The sequence below is a fragment of the Passer montanus genome, unplaced genomic scaffold, assembly GCF_014805655.1.
Source record: "Passer montanus isolate IOZ18808 unplaced genomic scaffold, ASM1480565v1 scaffold45, whole genome shotgun sequence".
NCBI classification, from domain to species: Eukaryota; Metazoa; Chordata; class Aves; order Passeriformes; family Passeridae; genus Passer; species Passer montanus.
The window spans coordinates 6,697,048-6,719,577 of record NW_024369373.1 but is presented as its reverse complement, the minus strand read 5'-3'; the positions used below and the strand labels follow the sequence as shown (position 1 = coordinate 6,719,577).

The following is a 22,530-nucleotide window of genomic DNA, read 5'->3' as shown; positions in this document are numbered from 1 at the left end:
GTTTGTCTGCAAAGTAGCAGATTTTGTGCTTTCCTGTAAAAAAAAGAAGTTTTTTCTGCCCCCACCAAAAAACCCCCAAAAAAGAACAGAATCAAACATTTCGGAAAGTCTCCGCACAAAGCGCAGCGCCGCAGCGCCAACACCGCGGAGCGGGGCAGCCGCGGCCCCGCGGGCTCCGGGCGGGCGGAGCTCTCCGCTCGGGGGGCGGCGGCTCCGGGCGCTCTCCCGGGGGCTCCCGCCCGGGCAGCGGCGCTGCGGCCCCCGGCACCGCCCAAGCGAGCCGGCGCTCCGCAAGCGCCAGGACTACACCTCCCGGCTGTCCCCGGAGCGGAGCCGCCTCCTGTCCGCGGGGCGGCTGGGAAGCGTGCTCACCGCCGCCCGTTCCGCTGGGGCGCCGCCCGGGCCGGGGCCCCCCCGCGCCCAGGGGCGGGAGCGCGGCGCCGGCCCCGCCCGTGGCGCTCCGTGGAGCTGTTCAGCGCCCAGGTGCTGAGTCTCCCCGCGGCTTACGGAGGCTCCGGCGGCGTTCCCTTCTCGGCGCTCCCCGGCGCGGCCATGGCCCCGGCGCTCAGCCGCCTCTGCCAGGCGTTCTGAGCGCCCGCCCGCCCGCCGCGCCCCGGCGTGGATGCAGCAGCTCCAGGCGCCCCTGGCTCCGCGGGGGAAGGCGGCAGGTAAAGCTTTTCCCTCCCCGCCCATCCGCATTGCATCTCCGCCCGCCCTCCGCTCGGAGCTGCCGGCTCGGGGGGCTCTTGCCGAGCCCAGAGCCGGAGGCTGCCGGAGGCGCGAGTTGTGTGCAGAGAGCGAGCTCCGCGAGGCGGACCGCGGGGAACAAAGCGGTGCGGTCCAGATGCCTTTTGAGTAGTTTCGTTATTTTAGTTTCCGGGGAGTGGGGAAGGGAAGAGCGGGATGGCTGGTTAACTGCAAATATCTGTACTTACTTAGATGTAGGGGGAAAATACCCTACGTATATTAATTTGCTCATGGAATCACATTCCTATTCTCATGGTTCAGCAGGGGAAAAGATGTGTTTGTCATACAGGTAAGATAGTGCTATAGTCAAGACTGCAAAATGGTTTCCTTGAGTTCCCTCCTTAACTGTAATGCTTGTATAGATTTTGCACTGCAATGATTTCTTACTTCTTTCCGTGTGGATTTCCAGCCCCACTGAAGAGCTAGGACAAGCAGCAGAAGGTCAGAGTAGCAGCCACAGTGTTTCTGTGACAAGGTGTCAGAAGAAGAGAGGAAAAAATTCCACTGTATTTAAGGCCAAGTGGCAAGTTGCATCCTACATGAAGTCATTTAGAGCCAAGCATTGTGCTGTTGTGCCTGATGCTTCAGGCTTCCTCTTAGTGCTGGGTGATGAATAGGGAATTGAGCAAGCATATTAACCATGCATAATCAAGCAGCAAGTGTTCTTCACTGCTTGTATGTGTAGTACCTTCTGTCACGGGATCAGTGAGTATTCCTGAGCTATTTCTCCCTAAATTGAGTAGGATGCAGCTGCACCCTTTTGGTGTTGGTATGACAGGTTAACCTACCCTTCTGAAAGTGGCAGGGGAAGGGGAAGCCTGGCAAAACAGAAACTCAGCACTTTTATCAGGTGTAGATGGTGAGAAAAGTTTAACACAGGAGACTGCATGGAGTCAGAGCAGGAACTTGTACAGTTTCTGTGCTGATTTTCAAACAAACTGAAGAACCAAACTAAGATTAAAAAATTGCTTCCTGTAGAAAATCAAATGCAGTCTAATTAGGATACTTTTAGCACTTTGCCTTAACTTACTTCTGCCCCGTATCTAGAATTTCTTTGTGTGTTAAGTATCTCCTGCTCCCCATGTTACTGTATCATTGTCAGAAGAAAAGAGCCAGAAAAACAATTGCAGGCAGCAGTAAGGTAAGTGTTTAAAAGCAAAATCGTGAGACTCACATAAATTCCCATAATATTAAAGATTCTCCACTCTGGACAGAAACATAGTCCTTCTCATTTTATTGACGTGGCTTTCTTTTTTTTTTTTTTTTAATTGTTTTTTACTAGTTATTAGGGTTCAGGTATGTAATTCATTTCTAAGACAGCATGTATTCAATTTATCTTATAGAGGCTGCAGATTAACAGATTTCTGCTTTACTGTAACAAAAAGAAGTTGAATAGGTTGAATGCAGTCTGACAGTCATCTCACATCCAAAAGCTCTCCTTCCAATATGCGCCTTGGACATGCAGGGGCATAACATCTGGCCTTTAACAGTAGCCTTTTAGGGATCAATTGAGTTAATAATTAAAATAGTGCTTTACTGTAAAATTAAAAATCAATTTGTGCACATGACTGTGTGCAAGGCAAGCTTCCCCTCACACCAGCAGAATTAGATTTCCTGACACAGCTCCTCCCTACCTCTGCCTTTTAGTCTAAGAACCATCGAAGCCTCAGAGCACGTGATCACTATGTGTGATTTAAGCGATGCTATTGAATTTTTTCCACAGGGAGCAATTACTATAGAGTGACAAGTCAACCATTTTGATCTTAACAGCTCCAGCTCTGTTTAGTGATGGTAACCATAGCATACTCTGCCTAACCCAGTCTGAATATCTCACTGTAGCAGCTTGCTTCTAATTTAAAAGGACACTGTTAAACCTTAACATAGGTTCTCATTTTTGGGTAGGAATAAGAGGCTTTATAACAGAAGGACATTATAGACATTTCAGCTCTATGTTTGCAGTTTGCTGCTGCCTGCAAGAGCCCTCAAGAAGCCACTAAAATATGAGAAAAGCTAAGCAGCATGCTCTGACCACACCCCTATATTGCCATAATTCATAAACGGAGACTCTGTGCTTGCTGCCACATGCATGTTTCTACCTGGTCAGTTAGGACAAAGACAAAGCTGCTTTGTCCTAATGAAGCCAGTGCAGCATGCTTTTATTAGAGCAAACAACCTGGGCTTCCCAAAATATATTAAAAAGGACTCTTGTGTTTCCCAACATTGTTTATCCTAAAGGCTATTGCAATAGAATATTTCTGCTAATTACTTGTATGTCAGCTTGGGCAATAAACAATCAATATTTTACTGGTGCAGGATCCACTGCAACTCTGTGTGTCCAGTTATCATGCATTCAGCACAGTAAATTTAATCTCAAGTTGCAATTTCTTTGTGGAAATGTTTATTTTAACTTCCAAAGGAGACTGCTGAAGTCATGGAAATGTTTCCATTACACTTCAGTAAAAGTCTATTTTTCAAAAAGACTTGCCCAGAAACCTGACCTGGATATAATTTAATGTTAGAGCCACTATTATGATCACACTATGCAGCAATACATTAAGGGTAGGGGTTTTTTAAGGATTAGAAAATTCTTATAAGGACAATCTGTACAAAATGCTATAGTTAATAATCAACATGTGCTATAGAAAAGCAGAGACTTTTTAACTGCTGTCTGTATGAGGGAGAATGACAGGACACATACCTTTAAATGGTATGGAGAATCAAAGTACTCTGTATTACCAAAACATCTTTTTAATATTGTCCCCTAGGTATGGCTGAGATGGCTTATGTATTTTCTACAATTCTAAAAGCACAAAAAATAATTTCATGTATTGTGTAGTGCTAATTTTCTACTTGAATTCTAGCAATTCTTGGCATTAAACATAACTAGATTTTACTTATCCCCATAAATGCCTGTAGATTGTTATATGGTACTCCCAAGTCTACTCTTTAAAAAATGCATTTAAATGCACACTACAATAAGCAATTATGTACTGCTTCATTTTAGAAGAAATGGCCTGCTAACTAAAAAGGAGCAATCCCAGTGACTTGCTTCAAGTATCAGGTAATGTTTTCAGTGATTTTTGAAGGTATAGCTTCTAAGTATTTGACTGTAGTGTTTAAGCATTTGTTTTAACTTCTGCACAACACTCCATAACAGAAGAAAATTGTAGCTGCACTCCAGGCATTATTGCTATAATCATGTATTTTTATATCTCATAGGTCAAAGTCACTCTAAAATCTGGGAAAATGTTAGACTATGATTGAATTGTGACATTGTTGTAAAAAGGGACAATCCATAATTTGAGCTGACAGCACAATGCTGACAAGATTTGCAAAAATATTCACTTCCATTTTGTTTTGTCTTGAACAAGTAGTTTCTAAGAAATGGGCAGTTTGGAGACAGTATGTATGTAGAATTACAATGAATATAAGATTTTTCTCCTTGTGTAAGTTCTACTCAGCTTTGTTTCTAGTGCTTGGGATGGAGGCAAGAAGATGAAAACTATGGACAGAATTCTAGCCCTGCACATACAGTTGTACTTATCCACTGGGAAGTCACCAGACTTTGGTGATTCCTGACTTGGTCATGCACATACTGTCCTTTGAGGCTGTGCTGTCAGCCACTCAGCTTTTACTCTAAAAGGAGGCAGAATGCTGTCACACCTTAAAGAGGTGACCAGCAAACATCCTCTTGAGTCAAAGCAGGAGCAAGCAATTTCATGATTATAGAAAATTTCAGTGAATGTGAGGGAAACTGAGAAATCTCTCAGTCTTGAATCTTGTGCTGCAAGTTTGAGGTTTAACAAGCACATTTAAAGAACAGAAAGCTCACTCTGTGTGAGCTGACCCCAGTCTCCTCAGTGGGAGTAAGTGCCTGGGCAGAATGCCTGCTTCTCTGTCAGTGATGATTATTCTCTCTGGCCTAATACTTGATAGTTTGCATTCTTCACTCACCTGCTATTTTACAGAGCAGGGGTGACAGGCCTGGACTAGCACCTCTTTGTAAGAACTGCATGAAATAATGTGTTCTGTTATTTTTCAGATTTCTTTTTTAGCTTTTTCTGAGATGTGTCTGAGGCTGTGTCTGCTATCAAAAAATTACACTTGGGTTTTTTTAGATCTCTTGCTAGTTGTCCTCAAAAATGCAACTTGACAAAATTTGCACATACAGACATCTGAGGTATTCCATATGAGACACACAGGACCAAATTATTGAAAATTTCTGAAACAAACAGAATTTCCATTAGTTTCCATTTAAGATGGTTATACAGTCTTCTTTAAATTTGGAACCAAGATGTCTCAGAAGTTATAAAAGAAGAGAAATCAACCAATATTCCACTCACAAGAAGTTTGTCCTCTGCGTGTCCACTTATCTTTGTGCCAGCATAAAAGGATTATTCTAGTCACATTTGCAGTAAAGAGTTGCTCTGGTGACATGGTTTGTTATCTTTGCTTTGGAAGTGCGTTAAAACTTCAGCATCACCAACACAAAGCAGAAAAACTGGCATCCTAAAATATAGGAAATTATTTTTAAAGGTGCCCTTTGTTAACATGATTCACACAGCATCTGTTGAAACTTGCACTTTGGAAAGTAGTGTGTGACCTATGACACAGCTCAACCACAGAATAAAAACAAGATTTAACAATTCAGTTCAGTTTTGAGATAATTAAAAATGCATATTCTTCATATAATAAGAGGATGTTTGCTTTAGAAATATGTTACCAGGGAACAGGTTGCAATTAAACAACATAGGCTGAGAAATTCTGATTTAAAAATGAATTACATCAATGTTTAGATTTCTATCGCTGTCTTACGGGGAAAAACCCACAAGATGCACTCTGAGTTCAGAGCAAACTGCAGAGAGCATGTTCTGGGTTCTGTTCTGGGGAGCTGATTGCTGTCTCAAGGAGTACAGTGAAGGAAAAAAGTTTAACGTGGGTTTACTGTACAATCACACCCCCACCCCTACTCCCTTGTCTTCTAGAAGGCATCAACTTGAACAGCATTCTATTACTGTTACATAATTTCAAAGTTTAACCACATATAGCTGCTTAAATCTGAAAGCTGAGATAATAAATGCAAGACAAGTGTTTTCTCTGAGGTACTTAAGACTTCTGTTAACTACTGTTCCTCAATCTATTTCAGTATTAACAATAGCAAAAATACCCTTTAAAGTGACAAGCCATATCTGCCACTCAAGCTTCAATATATTTTAAAACTGACTCAAGTAAAAGAGAGATAATAACTGGATTCCATCTGTCCCTCTTAACTATTTCTAAATGAGTTAACATTGATTAACAGTTTTGCTTTAACACAGGGTTTTGGTGATTTTTTTAGCTCTTTCCCACCTATGCTGTGCTTCAAGCACAGTAGAAGCTTTTCAATTTTAAGCAGGATGTCTTGCTTCAATCTTTTCTCTGCCAAAAGAAGAGTTAAGTGGTCATTTTATTCCTTTCACTTGCTCCAAACATTGGTACAGCCATGTTGGAAAAAGGGGTAAAATTCCATAGATTTCTTTTGGGTAACTGGATTGCAAAGAGGCTAGCAGGTAAATTCATGATCAGCAAACTGAAACTTTGTTTTCTTACTTTACGAAGGAATTACTGCCTGGAGAAAAAGTAGAGTTTAACCCTTTCTGGGAAGAGATAATATCTAAGGAATGTAAGCAGCTATCTGTTGAGGGGCTGTGGTTTTCTATACAGGCTACTCCATCCTTCCCATTCTGCTAAGCAGGACTGTCTGTCATTGAAAACAATGAGAAATTCTGGCTCAGTGAGAAATGACAAGTGAAAATACATCAGAATTATAAGTGTGCCCTGAAACACTTCAAATATCACAGACTAGAAGAAAAAATACTCAGTTCATGACTCCTTCATCACAGTTACTTCTGTGAAATCAGCACTGCCATACAGATGAGAGATCAAAGATTTATAGCTTTTCCTCTAGGAGTCCTTCATTGAGCTCGAAGCTGAACTCCATGGATGACCCTACCTGCAGAAAGAAAAGACAGGGAGAGTCTAGAAAACCCTGCATGGACAGGAGTCTTTTATCCAAGCTAAGGAACTGGCAGTGAAAATTGAAGAAAGATAAGAATCTTGTTAATTTTATTATTTCTTTGTGAGCTAGTATGTGTTAGTAGATCTAGTCAGAGGATGGAGAGCAGTTGATGTTCTCTTGTTGCCATGAGTGAGAGAAAAGAAGGATAAAACCCCTCTTGGAATTCCTAGTGCCTCTTTGAGGGGGAAAGAGAGGGAAGAAGAGACCCTGACAATATGAATTCCTGTGCAGGTGGATGTGGACACTGCTGGCACAGGCTGGAGATGGGGATCCTTGCTAATCCCAGAGGATGCACATACCACCCCTTTTTCATGACAGAGCTTTAAGCTGCTGTTACTCTGCAAGCATAGCAAGACAGAGCAAGTAAAGATGACTCTATAGTCTAAAACCAGCCTTTCATTGATTGAAGTTCTGGGGAAACTTTTCTTACTCCCACAGCAAAGCTGGAAAAATTACTGAAAGAATCTAGTCCTGATAAGGTGCAATTATGTAAATTATTCTCATTACTACCAGAGTATCAGCTATATGATAAACATTCTTTTGAAAGGACAATGTACAATGGAAATGAAGCTTAGGAAGTTGGCTACCACAGCTTGGCAAATCTAATTCAAATGCATGTTGCTGTAAACAAATGGAATATCTTGGATATAAAAGGATTTTTATTCACTGAGAGAAGGCCTGAATGGCAATTCCCTTGCCATTTCACCTTTCTTGTTAAACTATTAGCTTTCAAATAACATGAGTGACAGAAGTAGGTATTTGCAACTTTTTAAAAACTAGTTTCCTGACAATTTTTTAGAACCTCAGCTGTGGTCCAATACCTCCTCTTTATGTCTTCCAAAGCAAAACATAATGTAGCCTGTGGACATAAGGTGAAAAAGTACAGGTGCAACTAAATCTTTATTGAACATAGATACATTTGTTGAATGTTTCTCTGATGCATAGCACACACACACTGCTGCTGCACATACCTAATTGCAATAATCCTGCAAGAAAAGGCTATGGAGCACAGAAGAATCAGTGTATAGATACAGAACCCTACCCTACCAGACCACTTGATTAGCACAAAGTGAGTGTTCTTTCTTATGCTGACTCTTTGGACTTTCCAAGACAGCCTTCACAAGTAATTTACAGCAAATATGTGATGTTCATCTCAGCCAGCTGATACAATTCTTCCTTTCATTATTTCCCAATGGCAAGGTCCTTCAAGTCTAGCTTACACATTAACCTTGCAGATTTTACACATTAAACTTTAGTCAGCTAAACCCAGTCCTAAAAGAAAGAACAAAAGAAAAAAAATCCCCCAATGTCGGTCTCATTCAGGTCTCTCTTTCTCCTAACGACTTAAGGTTTTTAACTATTACTTCTCACACTGTTTTTTCTTGCACAAACAAATTTCAAATGTCACATCTAAGAGGAGGAAAAAGATTTTTAGTTTGTTTAGTTATTGTAAATAAATACATCCATTATGCCCATTCACTACTTCACCTGGTGGTCTGCCAGCAGCTACCTACATTTCTTCAAAAGGGCTCCATAATGCAGCCACAAAGAAAGTTTTCCTCCATGCAATCTCAGTTTCAAATGAATGTATTTCCTTCCCATAGAAGCTAGGAAAATCCTGACAGATGGAAGAACCAGTAAACAGCTTCAGTCCTGGAATGGCTTCATATTAACTCTATGTCAGGCAGAGATTACATTTCTAATTTCATAATCTGCCTCAGAAGAGCTACTTCTGACAACACTGCAAGGCCCAGCTCCAGATTTCTCCATTCAGAACTTACCTATAGAATCTTTAGGTCTGTGCCACAGCTGTTCTTACAGAATACGTAAAGCCACTTAATTTAACTTCTTACTGAACACATTATAGGTGAATGGAACATCATGCCATGCCCTGTTTTAAAAAGTATGAAAAAGAATAGTAAACTCTACACAGTGATGTTCCTATTACTTTAGGATGTTGCAATGAGCATTCCTTGCTAACTGGGCATGTCTTGCTCACATGGTTTTGATAAAATGTAAATCTATTTAATTATAATACTATATATTATTTAATCTATTTAATGATAATACTATAAAACTATGATGAAACTAAAGCCACGATGGAAAGATTTTATTAGCCTAATATAAAAATTGATGTTTTTTTCACTTCACCACTTCACACTTCCTTAACTATATTAGTGGAAATTCCAGCTGGTGTGTTAGGAATTCTCTTTGGTAACTGAGATTATTTAAAGCATGGAATCTTGAAATCTTGTGAGGCCTAACCTTTTTTTTTTTTTTAAGAAGGAATTAATTGAGATGCCTCTTAGTTAATAGCATGCTAAGTAGTAGCTAGCTCCTTCTAGCCTAGCATATAAGTAGATTTTGTTTGCTCTTAAAATACCCTTCCAATCACATTCTGGTGAATAGTTTTATTCTTCTGAAACCAGTTTACAAGTTATTTCTAGCAAAGTAAATTATCATGGTGGTGTGTTCACCTAACAACAATGACATTCCTTAGTGTTCATGGGATAATGCTTGGCTTGAACCCAGACTACAGAGCATATCCTGGTAACAAGAAGGGAAGATAAGTTGTAGCTCACCCGTTTCCTCTGCTTGTTCCTTGGATTTGGATACTTGCTCTTCTTAGCATAAGACATCTGTAGCTTCACATTATGAGAGAAAAAGTATATGAGTAACCGGTTCACTGTTGAAGATTTCTGGAGAGGTGCAAATTTCTTTGCCTCAGCTGGTTATATTTAGTCATATGACTTGCCATGATCACACCTGAGTACCTCACTTAATAGGGTTTTGGAGACAATCTCTGCTGTCACCTTCCTACTGGAAGCCACACTCTGGAGTTAGGGAGTGGATTTGCCTGGGACAAAGACAGAAAAGAAATTCATTTACTCTCATTGTCGTCTATGCTGCTGTCTTGCGTGTTTTCACTTTCTGTGTACAAAGGAAAAAAAGGCCTGAGCAATGGCAGAAAAACACTGTGTAACTTAGTAAAACTTTTCTGTACGACTGGAATTATTTATTACACTGGCATAAATTCTGTTACCAATGTAGTAATAGAGCTTTAACTTTTTGGCCCAGAAGGGATGAATGTGTTGTGAACACACTTCTACCAGCATAAGAGCATCACATTATGAGAAGACCTGTTTCAGTGGCAGTGTTTAGTTTGGAAGCAAACCTTTCTCAGATGGACAGCCCCTCGTGAGAGGCATTAAATGACAGGTTTAAATTTATCCTGGAGGTCATAAGTGCAGTGGGGAAATAAAATCCACTAATAAATAAAATCACTAATTATTAGTTACTACTGTAAGCACACTCAGATTTCTTTACCGTTAAGAAACATTAAGTGTGGAAGAAATCCAGAAGATTACAAACAATGATATCTAACATGCAAATCAACTGGGAGTTTTAGTCTTCTGGGGCTTCTTCATTGTGGACAGCTGCCAGCTGCAGATGCTTGGCTGACTAATTAGCACTAGCAATAAACAATATTTGAGTTTGTCCAGGAAAGGAGCAGAAGGTCTGAGAAAGGATTGTCAATATACATTAAAAAGAAGAAAAGCTGCTATGTCTCTATTGAAATTATTATCTGTGTGTTCATTTCTACAACTGAAAAATGCACTAAACCAAGTTTATAAAGCTCTCAACACTATCTAACTGAATCTTAGCTATTGGAAGACTATAAAGCAAGTATGGTGTACAAAAATAAACCAAACTGCTACTATAATAAGGAATACTATACTCTCAGGGCTTCATAAAGTAGTTTTGTATCCAGACCTGACTGGCTTACAAGCAAATAGAACTTTTCATCAAAAAGATTGCTAGATTGTTTAGCAATATGCCAGCCCCTGAGCTACAAGGCAATCTATCCTATCTGTAACATTGATACCACCACAGAGAAGTTATTATCTAACTTATTGACAAAAGGTAACAATCTTACTCTTCTCAGGAGCTGTTACCTGACTCATGTAATATCTGAAACTACTTAGATGCTTCTTGCAGTGATTGTAGGGTTACTGTGCCACAACAAACAGAACTGGATTAGGCCTTCCTTGCATTCAGACATGCAATCCCCCAGACAGAATTCAGGGACAAGTTGTCAAATTGAACAAAATTACTCTAAAACTTTCAGGAAAAAAAGTGAAGTGATAGACAAACAATTTGTAAAGGAACCTGTAAAAAGGAGGATGCAGAAGAAAGCAACCATTAAGAGCCAAGGATGGGATGGAGAGGATTGAAATGTAGGATATTCATGTGCAGCAACAATTGTTTTAAAAGCTTCTGAATAAAAAATTAACAGCTGATGGCATACTCACTAGGACTTACATCTAGTCTGAGAAGGAGAGCTGTTAAGATAGTGAGTGAGCCAGCAAGACAGATGGCTGGTGAAGGAACTGACACTGCAAGAGCTGGAACATTCAGTAGGGAGGAAAAACAACAGCTATACCCATGAAGGGACTGCTGCCAAGCACGTAAGTGAAGTGAGCAGAATCACACAATTTCAACAGTTTCTATAAAAATGTCGGTGATGTGCTGAACTGCAGGCAGTGTGTAGGGCCCCAAGCTGACAGTTCTGCATCAGCACAGGAGCACATGGACAAAGGAAGAATGGAAAGGTCATTACCTGAAAAAACAGCAGCAAGTAGCTCAGAGATGTGAAACTACACAAGTGAGTAAAAAGAGATTTTACAAGTGAGGAAATGCTCAATAGGCATAAGCACTTAAAAGATAACTGTATTATCTAGCATTCATTTGCAAAGACTACCTCTTATATTCAATATGAAAAACAGTGTCAGAAGCTAAGGATTATGACATCACCTCACCCTTCCTCCCCAGTTTTAATCTGTCTACTAGGAATAAAATAGTTTCCACAAAGCTTGCATTTCTCACAGCTACAGATTTACTCTCAGTAACATTCCAGACATTCATAACAGTCAGCTCCAACACCTGCATCTTGAAACCCACTAAATATTTGCAGTCAAGTCTCCACATACTTTCAAATATTTTTGAGTACAATCCACTTCTCTTTACACTGACAAAAAGAACCCTTAAAAAATCTGGCCATAACATATTGTTGAACATTGAGTGAATTCAATGCACAGGGTGTAGGGGTTGTAGGAAGAACCAAGTTTGAGAACTGAACAGCTTTGCATGCACAAGGAGGTGTTGTGAGGTCTCATGAAAACTGATCTCGAATTTTGATAGCATCATGAAGAGAAATAGTTCTCACAAAAAAGGAGGTTTAGAATAGTACCCCAAATGAGCACCTTAATAAAAAAAGTTTCTACATTAACTTTCAGTTAGCCAAGACTTTCCTGTTTTCCTTGTTACTTTTCCAGCCCATTACTGCTGCCAGTCATTGAAAACAAGAGGAAAAGTCCATTCTTCTTTGGAGTTCTGTGATGGTGTTTCTGTATTTAGCATTACCACACAGACATACACTGAAGTACACATTGTTTTCATTATTCGTGCACTGTATAATAAGCGTTTAAGCCGTATGGTTCAAAAAACAGCTCATTGCTGAGGACAGATCTCCAGAAATTCTTTAAGCACTGATGAGTCTATTACCACTACTGCAGTAGAAAAATTATTATGGCCTACACAAGTAGAATATTAAAAATAATTCCAAAATTCATCCAGAATATGATTATCTTTCTGGTATTTTGGAAATTAGATTACTTTACAAGATGCAGAAATATTTTAATATTGGGGTCAGGCAAACTAATCAAATAAACAGCATGGGACGGCTCCAAAACATTATAGATCACACGTTAATGCAAAAAGCCAATATAATTATGAAGAACTCAAGTCAGGCATCAATAAAGGTAGAAGGGCTTATTCATTATTATCAGTAAATGCACCTTTCCCCTGGTTTAAGAACTGTGTTGTTGAAAGTTTGTTGCATAGCATTAGCAAGACACAGGTAAGGTAAAGTGAGGCTATTCCTCAAGAGGGCACTGACACTTTATTCTGAGGACAACGTTATCTTCGAACAAATACAACATTGAGATGAATAACATACAGATCACACTTCATCTAGAGGAGAACACAGTGGACATTTCACATTTCACCCTTCACCAGAGCACCTGGCTCCTGGGAACAGCAGAATCTGTGACCAAACCCCCTGAGGCACTGGCACCCCAGCGCCCTGAGCGTCCCCACCCTCACACCCGCCCTCACACCTCATCCCCACCCTCACACCGCGCTCCCTGCCCTCACACCCTGCTCCCGCCCTCACACCTCGTCCCCACCCTCACACCCGCCCTCACACCTCGTCCCCACCCTCACACCGCGCTCCCGCCCTCACACCCTGCTCCTGCCCTTACACCGCGCTCCCGCCCTCACACCGCGTCCCCGCCCTCACACCCTGCTCCTGCCCTCACACCGTGTCACCGCCCTCACACCCTGCTCCCGCCCTCACACCCTGCTCCCGCCCTCACACCCTGCTCCCGCCCTCACACCCTGCTCCCGCCCTCACACCCTGCTCCCGCCCTCACACCCTGCTCCCGCCCTCACACCCTGCTCCCGCCCTCACACCCTGCTCCCGCCCTCACACCCTGCTCCCGCCCTCACTGCAAGGCCCCGCCTCTGCCACCAGACAGCCAATCGGAGCACGCTCACCTCCGCCCTCGCAGCCGGGCAGCCAATGAGAGCGCGCGGCGGGAAAGCGGGACCCGCATAGCAGCGCGTGCGGGCGGACAATCGCGCTGTCAGCGGCTCCCTCATGGCGGGTGAGGCCTCTCAGGAGCCCACGCCGGCCGCTGCTCTGCTCGGGTGTGTCACGGTAGCCTTGCAGAATGAGGGAAAGGCCTGGAGGAGCGCAGGAACAGCAGCAGCTGAGAGAAGCCGGTTAGCGGCAGGCATGGCCGCCGTGTCTGGATGTTGTGGATCATCGCCTCAGAGAGGGACTTCTGCTTGTTCTGCTCGTAAAGCTCTTGGTTTGCTTTCTTCAGCATTGGCATTGTGGAAATAAACTCTGCTAGGCAGTATGAAGCAAAAAGGTGTAGCTTTATTAAGTAATTGAATGTTTTATTAAGTAATTTGTTATTGATAGATATAAAGCATTGTTATAGAATAGATTATTAAGCATTGTTTTAATAGATAAATTTTTTTTCTGTCAGCGTGCAGAATTTACCCAGGCTGTACCAAGCTGAAATCAAAGCCTGGTTACAGCTTCTCTTGAAGGGACATGCGAGGTGAGGCTCAGGGCAGAGGTGTCCATTTTCAGGGCGTGTCACAAGGGACCAGCCCAGCCCACAAAATGGGGAGTTAGACAAAACACAACACCAAATGATAAGTAAGTCTTGCAGGACAATGCCTTTCCTCTGAAATTACTGAGAAATGATGGAAGCACATGGATCTGCCATCCTCTCCTCTTAAGTGAGTGAACCTGTAAGTTGGGTAAGCGCTCTTAATCCTCGAGGGTAGCCTGGGGTGGCTCTTCTGTAAGCCTCCATCAGGTTTTGTTGAGGCTTTAGGATCTTGGGATCAAATTGAGTGCTATTCTGTGTTGTGTTTGCTCAAGGGACAGAAGGAAACATTAAATTACGCCCACCTGAGGTTACTTGCTAATGAATAATGTAATTATACACCAGGGTATTAGAAGGGTTTTACATTTAATCCCATATGGTTTTGTTTTCTCTTAAGAATCATCTATGTTTAGATAAGCTAGAATTAACATTGCCTCTTTGAAAAGTGTATTTGTGACCACAGTAAAAATAGTTTTTGTAAGAAAAATAACCTGTTTAAATTATCAGGGCAGGTGGCAGAAGTAAAAAGCCAAGCACTTCGTGCATATGTTTTAAAGGCAAGAGTTCCCTAACAGATACATGGAGATTTCTTCTTATAGCTCTGATCACAGCAGAAAAATTATGGTTCTTTTTCTATGAGGCAGTTCAGAGCACTAATGGAAAGGGACTTTCTAGTGTAACAACTATATGAATTGGACAAAACTGTCATTTCAGTTTTACATTTGAACACAGAGGCATAAACAACTACTATACTGCTTCTAATATCCTCAAGTAAACTCCAGTAACAGAACAACTTTTATTCGTGTCTTTGGGGCAAAGCATTGTGCTGAAGGCAGAGTTTTTTTGCCTTGGTGTTTCATATTTTATATTCAAGTTCAAAGCTGGGAAACCTTTAAAATGTGTAATTCAGTATAATTTTGCACAACACTTTATTTTAGGAAGTGAATTCTGGGCTGTGTGTTAAAGCTAAGTGATACCATTCTAGCCCACGTAAATAGCAAATGGTTACATTCTCTGTCATTTCTGTAGAAATTTACAGTTGGATGAATATTCTAGTTTTGTCTTTTTTCCCCCATGATGTGTAAACTGGGATAATTTACAGACATTGAACCTGATTTGGTTACAGGGAAAGTTAGGTGTGAGGGACTGCTACATTTTCCTTCATGCCAGCTCATTGTTCTGGCTCTTATCTACTGTCTCTAGCAGCACCTCAGGCTGATATCAGTGAGGAATTGGCAAAAGGAAGATGTGCTCAGTCAGTGCTGGCTCAGAAAGACTAATATAGAAATAAAAAAGAGGCTAAACCCAAAAGTGGATGGTGCCAGTAAATATAGTAGTAAGCTTTGTGATTACAAATAGTCTTATTCAGTAGATTTACTCTCTATGTTCTAGGTTGCCTCTTACTTTGTTCCTCCCCTGGTAGAAAAATGCTGTCTGGACTCCCTTTAGTGACTGCAGTGTTGGTTTTGAACACAGGAAAATTGATTTTTAAGAGCTTGGAGCCAGGTTTTCAAGTACTTGGCATCTATAATTGGGGCAGATTTTCAAAAGAGGTTAGCACTGACTGTTCTGAGCTCTTGTGAAGATTTGTCCATTTTGATTTTGTGCCTAACTGAACTGATTTGTTGAAAATCTGCTCTCTGTAGCTAAGCATGACATTCTTAGAATGCTGTGAGGGCAATAATAACACTTCCAAGAAAAAAAACAAAATCTGTACAGCACTCCCCCACTCAGTTCAGTACCCCAAAACTGCCACCCAGAGCACAGAGTATGAGTAAGGCAGGGTTGTAAGTTGGTGTGTGCTGCCAAACAGTTTTCTAGGATTTCACAGTGAAAACAAGTATGGTTTTGCTACTTCTGTTCTGGATGTGTTTATTTAAAGTAAAAGCTGCTGTGAAAGGAAGCTATAAATGCTAGTTATAAGAGTGCAAAAGTGTCCTATGTGTTTGAGAAGCCACAAGAGGAAAGTGCTTTAATTAGAATGTACTGTAGCTGTTGTTGATAATTTTGTGAGTTCTGATAACAGCACTGCTTCTAGGGTTGTGCTGCCTTCTGACCTGGGGCCTGGGATGAACATTTTGATTGTCCCTCACTGGAATCAATGGTGTAAATGCTACTGAATTTGATTTAGCAGTGTTGAGTCCTATGTTAAAATAGTAGCAGTATGAACAAAATGGATGTTTTGTGTTGGGGAAAAAAATTATTTAAATCAGCCATGGGCCATCTTTTTTACTGGCAGAGCTGTTACAGGGTGATAATACTGATTTATGTGGTCTTTCTGGATAGTTATGTCACTTACTATTGCAGATTACTGCAAAAGATTTTTATTTCTGTTTTCAAATAATTCATTTTATTTGAAATTAATTTAGTGTCCATTTCTGCAATGTTTTGGCCTTGTCTTTGTCTCTTAATCACTGTCTGGAGAATGAATTATTAATTGTTGTAGCTGAAGAAACAAACCAATAATTTTGTGTGGCCTTTTGAGGGGAAAAGAGAAAACAAATCAAAACAGAGCTTTATTTTTGCACACAATGTACTACTTTGCTGTGCTTGCACAGTTGAAATAAGGTTCTTCAATAATCCAGGATAAGCAAACAATAATACTGTAAATTTCATGTAGGAAGTATGGGATACCTGTCTACATGCTAGGGTTGCATTTATAGAATAGCTGAGTGAATCTCTGATAAACAAATGAAAATAAACTGAAAATTACTACATTTGAGTTGATAACTCTCAGAGCAGCAAGATTCAGAGACATTCACATAGAGGTGATAAGGGAAAAGAGATGAGCTGTTCTTGAGATACCTGCTTTACAGACCTTTCATAAAACTGAACTGGAGATTAAGGCATCATGCTATTTCTAGCTTGCCAGTGCTAGCTGGAGTGAGTTCTGGGCTTCAAAAACATTAATAAATTAGAATAAGATGGTGATTGTAGAGATTGAAAAACTTGCTTGAAGGGAACTGCCCATAGTCACTGTTCTGTGAGTTCCAGATACAATCTTCTTTTTCTTCCATTTTTTTTTTTCTGAGTGCTTGAATGGAGGTTGTATTTTATTTGTTACTTAGTGTTGTGTTGTGTCATTATTCTGCTTTGTTTATGTCAATTTCAAGTTTCATGTTAAAGATTTTGACCAGGCTTTGAGAAGTGTTCTTGTGTTTCTTGTTAGCCATGGTCACAAAGTTCTGGAGTTTGTTGTCCTTGTGCATATGTACATGCTAATAAATGTAATGGGTCTTCTGAAGTCAGTGTGCCATACAGATTCTATATTTACTGATTTCAATTCCATATAGCAGTTGCTAATATTTCATCTCATGGTTGATATATTTTTTAGAAGTAGAACTTGTACGCTGAAATGGCAAAGCAGAGCCTGTCCTACTCTGCCGTTCCCAAAGCTGTTTTCCCAGGCACATGACTTGGTCACTGTGCTTTCTCTCAGTCCTTTATGGCATGTACAAGGTGGTCACAGTGGTAAATATACAGCTTGGGAAAGGATATGTTTTATTTTTTTTTTTTTAACTAATTAGCTAGTGTGTTTAGTCTATGTTGAAAGATTCTCAAGGCTAAAGAAGTCTCACAACAGTCACAAGCCTCATTTTGGACAAAGACTATTTGATGTTCTTATGGTAAGACTGATCATCCTTTTGTCAAACTTTTTGAAGTGGGTGGATAACTTAGGTCTGTTTTACATCTGTATCCCTTGAATGTCCTTCTGCATATGAAAATTTAATTTGGAGAGGTTGGTACACTGAATTTGATTCAGCTTGCTCCTCACTGACATTGTGAGCCCATTATGGCATCATTACTCTCCAATTACAGGCATGAAGGTGAGAAGTGACCTGGTAATGAAGGGTACACACCCTCAATGGTGTAGTGAGAATTTTGCATGAGGCAAAAGGGAAAAAATCCACTACACTGATACCTGCCAAAAGGCTGTTTGTCCTGAGTGACTACTTTGAAAGGGTCTCCAAAAGGGCTTGTGCTGAGCATTACTGTGCTCTTGCTGGGATGTGTCTCAGGTGCAGATATCTACAGTTTCTATAGTTTTATGTACTGCATAGTACTTATACAGAAACAAGGTCAAGCAGTTTACTTTTATTTTTTTTAACTTGTGAGAGTAATGTCTAAGCTACACTTTAAAATAATCTAATATAGAGTGACATTTAGTCATGCTAGTGCTTAATCTTCTCTCAGTTCTGAAAAAAATACTTGGTGTGAAATGTACTTTAGAAAACACAAATATTTACCAGCGTTGTTATTTAATCAATTTAATTGTGTTCTGTGTTTTAAGATATTCAAAACTAACTTTGTCTGCCTTTCCAAAATGTCCTTTCTCTTGTGCGAGTAGAATTTTGTGAGAGTAACTGTCATGAGATCCTACAGGATACATTTTTAGAGGAACTGCACCTGCTGTAGGATGACTATTGAGACTGTTCTGAGTATGCTGCAGTGAACTGCAGGCTTGAGAGGAAGCAGCAGGATAGTAAGTGTCAATAGGAGGCAGAGTCCATGGAAGTTACATTGTATTGAATAGCTTAATACTGCTTCATGGGGATGTGTATTTCATTCTCAAGGAAGAACAGACCCACAGAGGACTGGTGGTGGCCAGAGAAAATGGGATAAACCTGAGCAGCAGGGAAACAGCTTCTGGTACAGCAAAAAGTGGAATCTAAGAAAACTGATAAAAGCAGAGGCAAAAGCTGCGCATTCTTTTCACAGGAGGTATCTGAAAGTTGAGGTCTCCTGACAGAAAGTGATCCAGTGGAATATAAATAGTAAAGCTGTCAACTGGCAGAGCAGCAAGAAATAGTGAGTTTAATTTAGATTCTCTTTTTCCTTTTACCAGTTTATCTACAAGTAGTCACATAAAGATACCAAAGTAATCAGCTGCAGTGTGGTGTGCTGTGGAGTACTTTGGGGTTGCAGACCCATGCTCAGTTTCAAGATGATGAAAATCAACACTGCTACAAAGTTTTAGTTGCATCAATTCCTTGGTTTAGTTAACTGTGCAGGGCTGCATGAGGTGCCAGTGAGAAGTGCTCAAAATACCATGAAAACACATATAGCAGGCAGGAAAAAGTGCAAACCAATCCTTTCTGGTAAAGGTCCACAGTGGCCAAGTCAAAAGTTCTGTGAACAGACGGAAAATGGTCTTGCACATAGTTTAGTTACTTCTTGCCATTTAGAATATTATTAAATTATGAAATGTCATCTTGCATTTAAATTTGTCCAGCTTTCTGCTCTGGTTTGCTTTCTGGAAAAAATCACTGAAGTTTTCTAGGTGCTATGGAGACAGTGCTGATGTCAGAAATGTTTTCAGTGGGGGCCTGGAAAAGGGAACCAGATGGCTGCAGTTACTGGTGAGCATGGCTGGCTGGTGGTGCATAACCCAGCTGAGGAGTGCACTGCAGAACTGCTGAGCTGGCTGTGCATGGTGACTCACCCTGGCAGCAAGGTGGGAGAGCCTGCAGAGCCTGGGAGCTCTCCCCTGGTGCTGCAGGCACATTGTGCCCCATGGTGTCCCCACAAGCACAGCCACACCACATGCCTGCACTGGCTTCACGCCAGCTCAGGTGCCTCTCATTTGCAGGTCTGGACCAGATTACACTGCTTGTTCAACTCTGGGGTTTTTTTCTGTCCCAGGAAATGAAGTGTATGTCTGGTACTTGTGTTGTCCTGACCTTTATAGACCTTTTTCTAGGTGACTTCTCAGCTCATGGGGCTTTTATAAGCCCCAGGGGTGAACAGACAGTATAGGTGCAGCTTGAAATGTCTCTGTTAATGAAATAAATTATTGGGTATTTAAAAGTATTGAATTTTGGGAAATGTTAAATGCTGTTGCCTCAAAAAACTTAGCATAGTATCTTGCATTTAACTGGAGCAAAACCAGAAACAGTACCACCAAAAAAGCTTTTCAAATTCCATACTTCTCCCACACTCTGAGAAGAACCTCCTCCTCTGTGAACCTTGAATCCCATTTTGTGCAGCAGACATCAGTGCAGAACTCTGCTGCTGAGGTCCCTGGCTTGGCTCTGGAGTCAGCCACACTGCTTGGTTCTCCTGCTTGCCTCTTCAGCACACAAGTGAGGAGACCTTGCCAGCTGATTAATTGTGGTCTGCTCTGGTTTATCTATTGTGTCACTTACTTTTAGCTTTTACTGGGAAGTACAGGTGAGCAAAGAGTCTTGGTAGTTTACTTATCCAGCTTTCTAACAAGCCTCTTTTGTCCTTGTGTTTAGAAGCTGATTCTAAATATTTCTTGGGGTCACCTTTTCTCCTTTGAAGTCCTTTGAAACTCTTATTTGCTGTGATACTGTAAAGACTTTACAGTAGTTAAACAGTGCTTATCGTGATGTTCACTTGTATTTTCCAGTGACTCTATTCAGCTGTCTAAAAATAAAGTAAAATATTCTGCAAGCTCTTCAGAATAGAGACTGGCTTTTTGTACAAATGTTTAACACAGCAGGGCTCAGAAATCCAGGCAAGGGCCTATAATACCACCTCAAGAGAGAAGAAGAAAATGTTTCCAGGTATGAATTATTTTTTCATAGGAAGGTAAGTGTGGGGGTGCCTTCAGGGATTATTTCTTCATAAGGAAATGTGCATTAATTCTAAGAATATGCAATAATTTTTAATCAGGCTGACATATCTACAATGGAAAGATCAAGATTTTTTTATCAATGGTATTTTGGGCACCACTAGCATTTCTGTGAGCTCGAATGGTCTATGTGCCAAAATTATTCTGCTGGAAACCTACAATTATTCTGTAAACTTCAAAATCCAGAATTCAAGATGAGAAGAGGCTGAGAATTTCTGCACTTGATGGGCTCAGGCTGAAAGCTGAAGAAAAGCATTTTGCCTTTTATGCATTCTGTCAGCTACAACAATGCTAACCAAAGAAAGTGTCATCTCCCTAGAGTCTCTTTTCAGACAAATGTGCTACAGGGCAATAATGAATCTTAAAAGAAATTCATGATGGGAAAAAGCAGTGTTTTGCATATAAATGTTTCTAATGGAGCTATGAACATCAGTCTTTTGCTCTATTGCTTTGAAAAATACAATGTGAATCCTTGTAGCTGTTAGTAATTCAAGACATGGAAGGTGCAATTTATTTTTATTTGTCTTATGTTCCTTATAAAATATTAAATACTCCTTTGGCCAAAATTACTACTAACTCTTTGAGACTGTACAGAAATATTATTCATAACTTCAAAAGCTTCAGTTGCTAATGGGTGACTTGGATAAACTGTGATTAGCAGAGAGCAATTCCTATTGATCTCCTAGAAAGGAGTACTACAGGTAAGTAGATTAAAACTTGTAAGGAAATATTCTTTTCCAACACTGTTGACCTAATGAATTTCTTAAGAACAAAGTCATGCTTTAAAGCCCCAAATAAGTCACTTAGATTTTGAAAATTTTTCTCTTAGTTTTTCTCTTTGTATCATTTGTGATTATTTTTAGGGCCTACACAGCACAGATTTCTAGCTCATTTCTTTAGCCATGGGGAGTAAACCCCCTGACTATATTCTATTTCAAGAGAATTAAGATCCCTGTAATTTGCTGGAACCTTACAAGAAAAAAATCCTAACTCCAACTATGTTAGGAGTTGTTAATCAAAACTCAATTAGATCAACATTAAATGAAAAAGAATGTTAGAATTTTTTTTTTCTGTATTGCATGGGAAATTGATCACTGTTTTAATTGTTCATCTTCATTCCACATCCATCCCAAAGTCTGCCCACAAAATGAGTCATCAGGAAAATGCAACTGTGCTGAGATTCCACTGCCACATGTGATTGAAACAAATTTTGACACTTCTTGGAAATTGCACAAACACATCTACAAGTTGAATTCTGAGCATAGATTTTTTTGGACCAAGAAAATATTTTATGTTTTGTACAAGTTTTTCCAAATTTGGCTGTTGCAAAATGCAGTTCTTAATACTTCTTTTTAGTAAAGCAGGAATAAATGGTTGGCTGCACATGGGTGTTCATGTTTGCTGTTGTTCCTCCTCCTTGCAAAGCCCATCTCCAGGGAATGACTCTTACAGAATGACCTGACTGGAAAACCTATGTTCCATTAAGGCTTTGGTAGAAGCAGCAATTCAGCCTATTTAGCAAATAGAGACTTCATCTCATTGTCTTGTCATTGTGTGTTGCCTGAAGAAGTTATGATAAAATAAAGGGGATTTGAGCCCTAATTAGTGGGTATAATGTCAATAGGTACTTTTCTGTGGTTCTGGAAAATATTGACAAAAAGTAGTTTCCTTTCTTCTGTGGTGTAACTGTGGCCTGGTGGCATTGTGCATAGTAGGTATTTTTACCAGTTACAGTTTTTCACTGGAGATAAACTTGTAAAATTTAAGTCACTCAGGAGTCCCTTGAACTTCTTGCAACTTTGAAACTCAAATGACAAGCCCGAATTACTTGCTGTGTTATGTTTTTCTTTGCAATTAGGAAGTACTGTAATGATGGCTGC

At 40.4% G+C, this 22,530-nt stretch overlaps 1 protein-coding gene across 1 annotated transcript in view; it reads left to right on the top strand.

Moving 5' to 3' along the window:
- The first annotated feature begins 410 nt into the window (after positions 1–410).
- SMPD3 (sphingomyelin phosphodiesterase 3) overlaps positions 411–22,530 on the top strand; it is a 103,472-nt gene continuing 81,352 nt past the window's right edge. Inside the window, exon 1 of the mRNA XM_039721502.1 lies at positions 411–668. The gene's annotated coding sequence lies outside the window, so the exon portion shown is untranslated. The remainder of the gene's footprint in view (positions 669–22,530) is intronic.